Source organism: Cetorhinus maximus, unplaced genomic scaffold (genome assembly GCF_964194155.1).
Source record: "Cetorhinus maximus unplaced genomic scaffold, sCetMax3.hap1.1 HAP1_SCAFFOLD_193, whole genome shotgun sequence".
NCBI classification, from domain to species: Eukaryota; Metazoa; Chordata; class Chondrichthyes; order Lamniformes; family Cetorhinidae; genus Cetorhinus; species Cetorhinus maximus.
Window position 1 is genome coordinate 568,704 of NW_027596172.1, and position 6,949 is coordinate 575,652.

Here is a 6,949-nt window from a genome sequence, read left to right on the forward strand (position 1 = left end):
AACTGCTGATGGGCGAATGGGGTTTGTTCTGATTTAGGAGACGGGCAGCAGAATTTCAGAAGGGCTGTGGTTTATGAAGGTTTGTATCTGGGAACGTTTATGAAAAGCATTCGATTGGTCGATTCACAATGACCCCGGTACAGATGAGAGCTTATGCCGCTGATGCACTGATTCCGATGGGGAGGCTGGTGAGATTACGGTGGTCACAGTGGGCAGGTTTGGCAAATAGAGGATATGTGTTCTTAAGTTAGTCCAAGTTTAAAGGAATCAAAGAGGTTGGAAACAATCCGGTTCAGCCTCAGATACTGGCCAGAGAGGTGTTCTGGACTCAATATCTAGAGAATATCGTTTGACTGAACTGAACTGAAGACAATGAGGTCGGTGATCCGAACATCACAATAACATTAACATTGGCACAGCTCATTTTGGTTCTCAAAAATAATAGCCTAAAAGAGTTGCTTACCAGGGACACCAACAGCCGCGAGGATGGGGTAGTAAAACCTTTCAATAACGACAAGTATCAAATAGATCCCATCTTCTAATGTAGCAAATGATAATTTTCAGAAAGAACGTAAAGCACCACCAAGAAACTCCTGCCCATTGTTGTATCATTCCAGTCTATTGTTCTCAGAGTCTGATCCATTGTTGTAACATTCCAGTCTATTGTTCTCAGAGTCTGATCCATTGTTGTATCATTCCAGTCTATTGTTCTCAGAGTCTGATCCATTGTTGTAACATTCCAATCAATTGTTCTCAGAGTCTGATCCATTGTTGTAACATTCGAAACTATTGCTCACATATTCTGATCCATTGTTGAAACAGTCGAACATATTGCTCCCAGATTTTGAACTCTCCTCCTCCTCTCTCGCTCTCTCTGGAGGCTTCGATCCCTGTTCGTACAGCTGATGCTCCCACTGTCATTTTAGGCTCACTGAAAGGAATCCGTTATTAATAGAAGAAGAAAAAACTTTCCAGTGACACAATTACCATCCATGGAGAATGACATTAATTACGGTCAGTGAAAAAAACAGGTTTAGTAAAATCATTTCAATCAAAAACGTTTGATCCACAATAATGTCGAACACTTACATGTGATCGACAAGATGTATGACGGTTGCTGAGGGAAGGAACAATGGAAATAGCAGAGGCACTGGCCAAATCAAGAATTCGGTTTGGCAATGTGTGCCAAATGGCCTAGTCTTGTACTGTGTGAAACCAAAGACAGTACACGTCCTGGAAACCTGCCAGGCCCTGAAACAAAAATTCAACCGAAGATAACCTGGACCCTAAAACGAATGCAGGCCCTGCAGCGACCGCTGACCCTTCAAGCGCTACAGGCCTTGAAACATTGGGCAGGAGGGGAAGACCTCGAAAGCCCCCACAGCTGAATGTATCTCCCTTCCTGAACATAGTTACATTAGTCACATCCCTGGAGTCAGAGCTAAGTTCCTGTAGGTAGGATGAGCCTATGGGCCCTTGATGTGAGTAATCGGACACAGCTTTGAAAGCCTCAGCTGGAAGACCATGGCAGCCAAAAGCTCTGCTGTTTCTCTTCCCTTTGATTGCTTGTTGCAGCTCTCCCATTGATGGTTGTTCATAAGATGCTGAAACTAATGCAGGTCCTGCCAATAATGTAGACCCCTGAAACCAATATATAGAGCCTGAAACTAATACAGACCCTGAAATTAATATGGAGTGCGAAATTAATACTAGCTCAGAAACTAATTAAGGTCCTGATAAAAATACAGATCATGAAACTAATAGAGACTGTTTATCTAGTACAGATCGTGAAACTAATAAAGCCCCTGAAACTAATACAGCCCTTGAAAATGAAGTAGAACCAGAAATTTATATAAATCCTGAAATTAATGCAAATTCTGAAACGGACCAGATCATGTAGATAATACAGATCTTGAAAATAATACAGGTCCTGAAGCTAATACAGACCTTACAATAATTCAGATAACGAAGCTAATACACATCCTGTTAATAATACAGGCCCTGATACTCATACAGACGCATAAATAATTGCAGTATCTGAAACTAATTGCACATCCTGAAACTAATGCCGACCCTAAAAAATAATAAAGATCCTGAAACTAATACAGACACTGAAACTAAAAGGAGACCTTGAAACAAATGCAGATCCTGAAACTATTGCCGACCCTGAAACTAATACTGAATCTGTAACTAATACAGACCCTGAAACCAATACAGATCCTGAAACTAATACAGGCCCTGAAATTAATATAGACCCTGAAACTAACACAAACTCTGAAACTAATACAAACCCTGAATTTAATACAGACTCAGAATCTAAATCAGACCTGAAATCAATACAGACCCTGAAACTAATACAAACTCTGAAACTAATACAGATCCTGAAAACAATACAAGCTCTGACAATAATGCAGACCCTGAAACTAATACATATCTTGAAACTAGTGTACATCCTGAAACTAAAACAAACCGTGAAACTAATACAAAGTCGGAGAGCGTTTATTGGAGGGAGCCTGCTGATGGAGACAGAGAGGTTCAATGTCGCAGCAAGTGTCAGGGAACCATAATCTGGAACAGACACAGGGACGTAGAAAGTGAGAGAGTGACAAACAAAATGAAGGAGATTCCGGCAGTGAATGGGAAAGAGATTGACAAATATGTGAAAATAGAGGGGGAGAGAGACAGATATAAATAGAGTAATGGTCTGTGACAGAGAGAAACAAACAGGGATTTATAGTGAGGGTGAAGGTATGGGAGTAAAAAATGGTTTGAGAGAGAGAGTGACAACAGGGAGTCAGAGTGAGAGTGAAGGAATGTGAGTGAAAGACAGAAGTTGTGTGCGAGATTGACAAACATGGAGTGAGAGTGAAAGAATGTGAGAGGAACAGAGATAGTGTGAGAGACAGTAACAATCAGTGGGTCGGAGTGAGAGTGAAGCAATGTGCGAGAAAGAGATGGTTTCAGGGAGAGTGACAAACAGGGAGTCAGTGTGAAAAAAATGTGAGGGAAAAAATGATGGTGTGATAGGGAGTGACAACAGGGAGTGAGTTTAAAATTGAAGGAGTGCGAAAAAAGATGGTTTGAGAGAGTCACAAACATGGAGTGAGTGTGGGGGCTGAATGTTCCTGGTCCCATTAGTACCCAAAGAAGGGGACTTTCTTGTGAGAGTGTGCAGACAAATAGAGCGGCTGGTTACCTCTTCATCAATATAGAAATGGTTATTTCGTTACTGATGTAAATAACAATGAGGGAGCCTCCATGTTGTGGCAGCTTCGTAGCCACCGACTACCAGGGCTGTGCAACTTTTCCGGTTGGGCTGCACAAGCGCCAGGACTACCGGCTCTCTTAATAATGAGGCTACATGGGGAGTTCCCACTATTCTGCATCTCACATTGAGCTTCGCAATGGCCAATTAGGAGACGGCCTCCAGGAAAGACTGTTCCCTCATCTCACAATCCCAACATCAGTACTCGGGACTCTGATTGGGTCCCCAATTCATGGTTCCGAAGCGCGCGGGAATATTTAGGTCACAGGGAGAAGCAGAGAGAGAGAGATAGAGACAGATTGAACTAAAATGAATTAAGATGAGGTGTGAGCTGTGGATGGAAGTGAGCTCTGTCAGTGGGTCCTTTTCATTTCCCAGTCACTGTGTGAATCCTGAAAACCGGATCACGTTATTTCAAATTGCATTTTAGTTCCATCCAATGTGTCTGTGTATGTGTGCGTGTGCGTGTCTGCGTGTCGGTGTTTGCATCTGTGTGTATGTGTGCGTTTGTGTATGCGTGTTGGTCTGTGCGTCTGTGTGTGTGTCTGCGTGCCTGTGTGTGTGTAGCTGTGTGTGTGTATGCCTATCTGTGTTGTATTTGTGAGTGTGTGTCTGTGCCTGTGTGTATGTGTGTGCGCGTGTGTGCGAGTGTGTGTATCTATGTGCTTGAGTGCCTGTGAGCCTGCGTGTGTGTCTGTCTATATTTATGTGTGTCTGTGTATGTGTGTGTCTGCGCCTTTGTGTCTGTGCATGTGTGTGCGTCTGTGTGTGTGTGACTGTGTGTGTGCCTGTGAGTATGTCTGCGTGAGTGTGGGTCGAGGGGATCACAATTCCTCCCTGTGCTAATGTTCATCATTTATGATCAGTGGTTTCTAACTGGCTGCTGTCTGATGTTGGTGAGTGTCTCTCGGTGTAAATGATAGAGGGATTTCAGAGACATTGTTGTGCTTTTACTGGCGAACATTTAGATTTTCATTAATCGCATTACAATTTATTGATTCTCCTCAGCATGATTAAAGTCCTAAAGGGTACAATTAAAGAGCCCAATGGAAGGCGGTGCAGGTGAAATATTTAGCACGAAGTTTCAAACGGCAGTTTTATTCATATTCTTGCTGTTCCCTTGGATGTTCAGGAGACCACATGTGGAGGGGCTTGGCGGTGAACCTTTGCTCTCTCACCTTTTCTCCCAGCGCCATTGGGTGAGCGTAATGGGCGGAGCGAGCGGGAACCTTCTCTCCAACTCCGTCCATTGTGCCCGACAAAGGAAGCAGAACCAGGCCCTTTCCATTGTGCCGTCATCAATGGGCCAAAATCACTCCCCCGTTCATTGTACAATCTCAGGGCCCTCCACTCTTTGTTATGACGTCATCATGGGACTAGGTCCTGCTCCCCATTTCTGATGGGCAGCCGGAGGACCGATCCCTCCAATTAAGCTGTCAACAATGCGAGCAGGCCCTTCTTACGATGCCGCCACAGTTCCCGCTCTTTCTATGATGCAGTCGTTATGAAGAACAGTCCCACCCACTGTCCATTGTGCCGGCTCATGACCCAACTGCCATATTATTCCGTTGTCATGGGGAACAGATCTCACCCCCTAGACATTGTGCAGCCACAGGTGCCGCAAATCCCGTTATGCCCTCGTCATGGGAAACAGCACCACCCCCCCCACTCACCTCAGCCCCTCCCCTCCACCCCACCGCCCACCTACTCCCCGGGAACTGTGCGGATTAGGTGCCTTACGTCAATAATGTCACCATGGGCATCAGGCACCGTCCCCACACCCAATGCCCTTGGCGGAGCTATCCAACTCCTCCAGTCACTCTGTCGAACAGCACAGCAGCCCCACCCACTGGGAACGTGAATGAAAATGAGAAAATGCTGGACTTTCCCTGATTCATTTCCTCTCCCCTTTTTGAATGAATTCCACGATTGGTGCAAAGGGACATTTCAGCACCTGCTTCAATTGCTCCCTGAGTTTTCTCAGGGTCAGGGCATAAATACAAGAATTTGTGGAGCAGCTCAGGAGCTGCAACATGAAGCCCAGTTCCTGTACATAAGGATGCAGAAATATGGAATCATAACCCAAACTTTGCATCCGGATCCATACAGAATACAACATAATTGTCGCCCACAACAGCAGGAAATTTGCCGAGATAGTAAAGAGTAAAATCATGGATTTCCTTCGACTCTCCATCTCCGGATCTCTGAGCCCCTCTCCACTGCTCTGACCCCAGAGTCTCCTGCGGGCTCTGCTGCTCACTAAAATGTGTCTGATGGTGAAAACATTGAGCATCAGAATCAGGAGAAATGGGACACAGGGTGTAAGAATGTAATGGACAAACTCGATTGTTACCCAAACCGTAGAGTAGTAAACATCTAGCGTTATAGAACAAAACCAGGGTAGGTTCATCATTTGATACCGTCCGGTCAACATGAAATACCAGAAAAAGATTCTTTAAAAAGCTCAGCACAGACACTGTTCCAAGAACCACAGCTACTGTCTTTTCGGTACAATATCTACATTTCAGAGTTCGGCAAGATATGGCTACAAATCGGTCAAAAGTGAAAGTGACGGTGAACCAGACTGAGCAATCAGTGGCTGCATAAAGCAGCACGGCATGGATATTACAGATCCGAATGAACCACAGGAAACGAAACTGCTCCCGATGAACAATTGGAATTTGCCTTAATACCGGGTCGAGTATAATCACCATTAGATCCGCCGATGCCATAGCCAACAGGTAGTAAGTCACACATTTGGAGAGACCACAATTTCCCCGGGAAATGATCAGAAGTGTCACCGATATAACTGCGGGCAAGGGAAATAAACAGGAAAATAATACATTAGGTTAGCAGAAAAGTTTAGTTGATAACTTATTGTCATTTTTGATTGTGCCACTCTAACCATTAATATATTTACATCATTTTACCTGAAATAACAAATGGTGGAGGTTTAAAATATTGTATGTCTGGATAGATTAAATATTCAAAGTACAACACTGATATTGTAGAACTCAATTTTATTGGGGATTGGAGGAGCACAGCGGCATTGGGTGCCTGTTCCCAATATTTGAACACGTCAGGCGAGGTTAACAAAAGCAGTTAATAAAGCAGCAAGGACCTTCAGCTTGATGAATGGATGCAAACTCCAGAAAGCTACTCTACAACTATTCAAAACACTAGTTTGGCCAAACGTAATGTACTGTACCGAATAATGTGCAGGTCACTTTAGAAATAATGTGAATACTGTCTAGAATGTAGAGAGGAGACAGGCTGAATGGCACCGCAGGTGAGTCATTACAATGACATGGATAAATTGGAGAAGCTTCTTTATTATCATGAAGAGTGCAATCACAGAAAGGGTGCAGCATGGAAGGTTGATATTCAGTACATCTTATCCATGCTGGTCCACTGACGGAGCAATTCGCTGGTGTCACTTCCACAGCCATCTCCCCTTTGTTCTACACTTATCCCCTTTTCAGGTACTAAACCAATGCCCCTTTTCCTCGGTTGGGCCTGGCTCTACCACATTCTCAGCCACCGCATCCAGTTTTGTAATAAAGGTTTTCCTCAGGGGGACATCGCATCTTTTTCCAATTACCGAGGCAGGATGCCCTCTGATTCTCGATCCTTCCAACAATGGAAGGGTTTCTCCATGCCTACTTTTCCCAGACAGTTTATAAT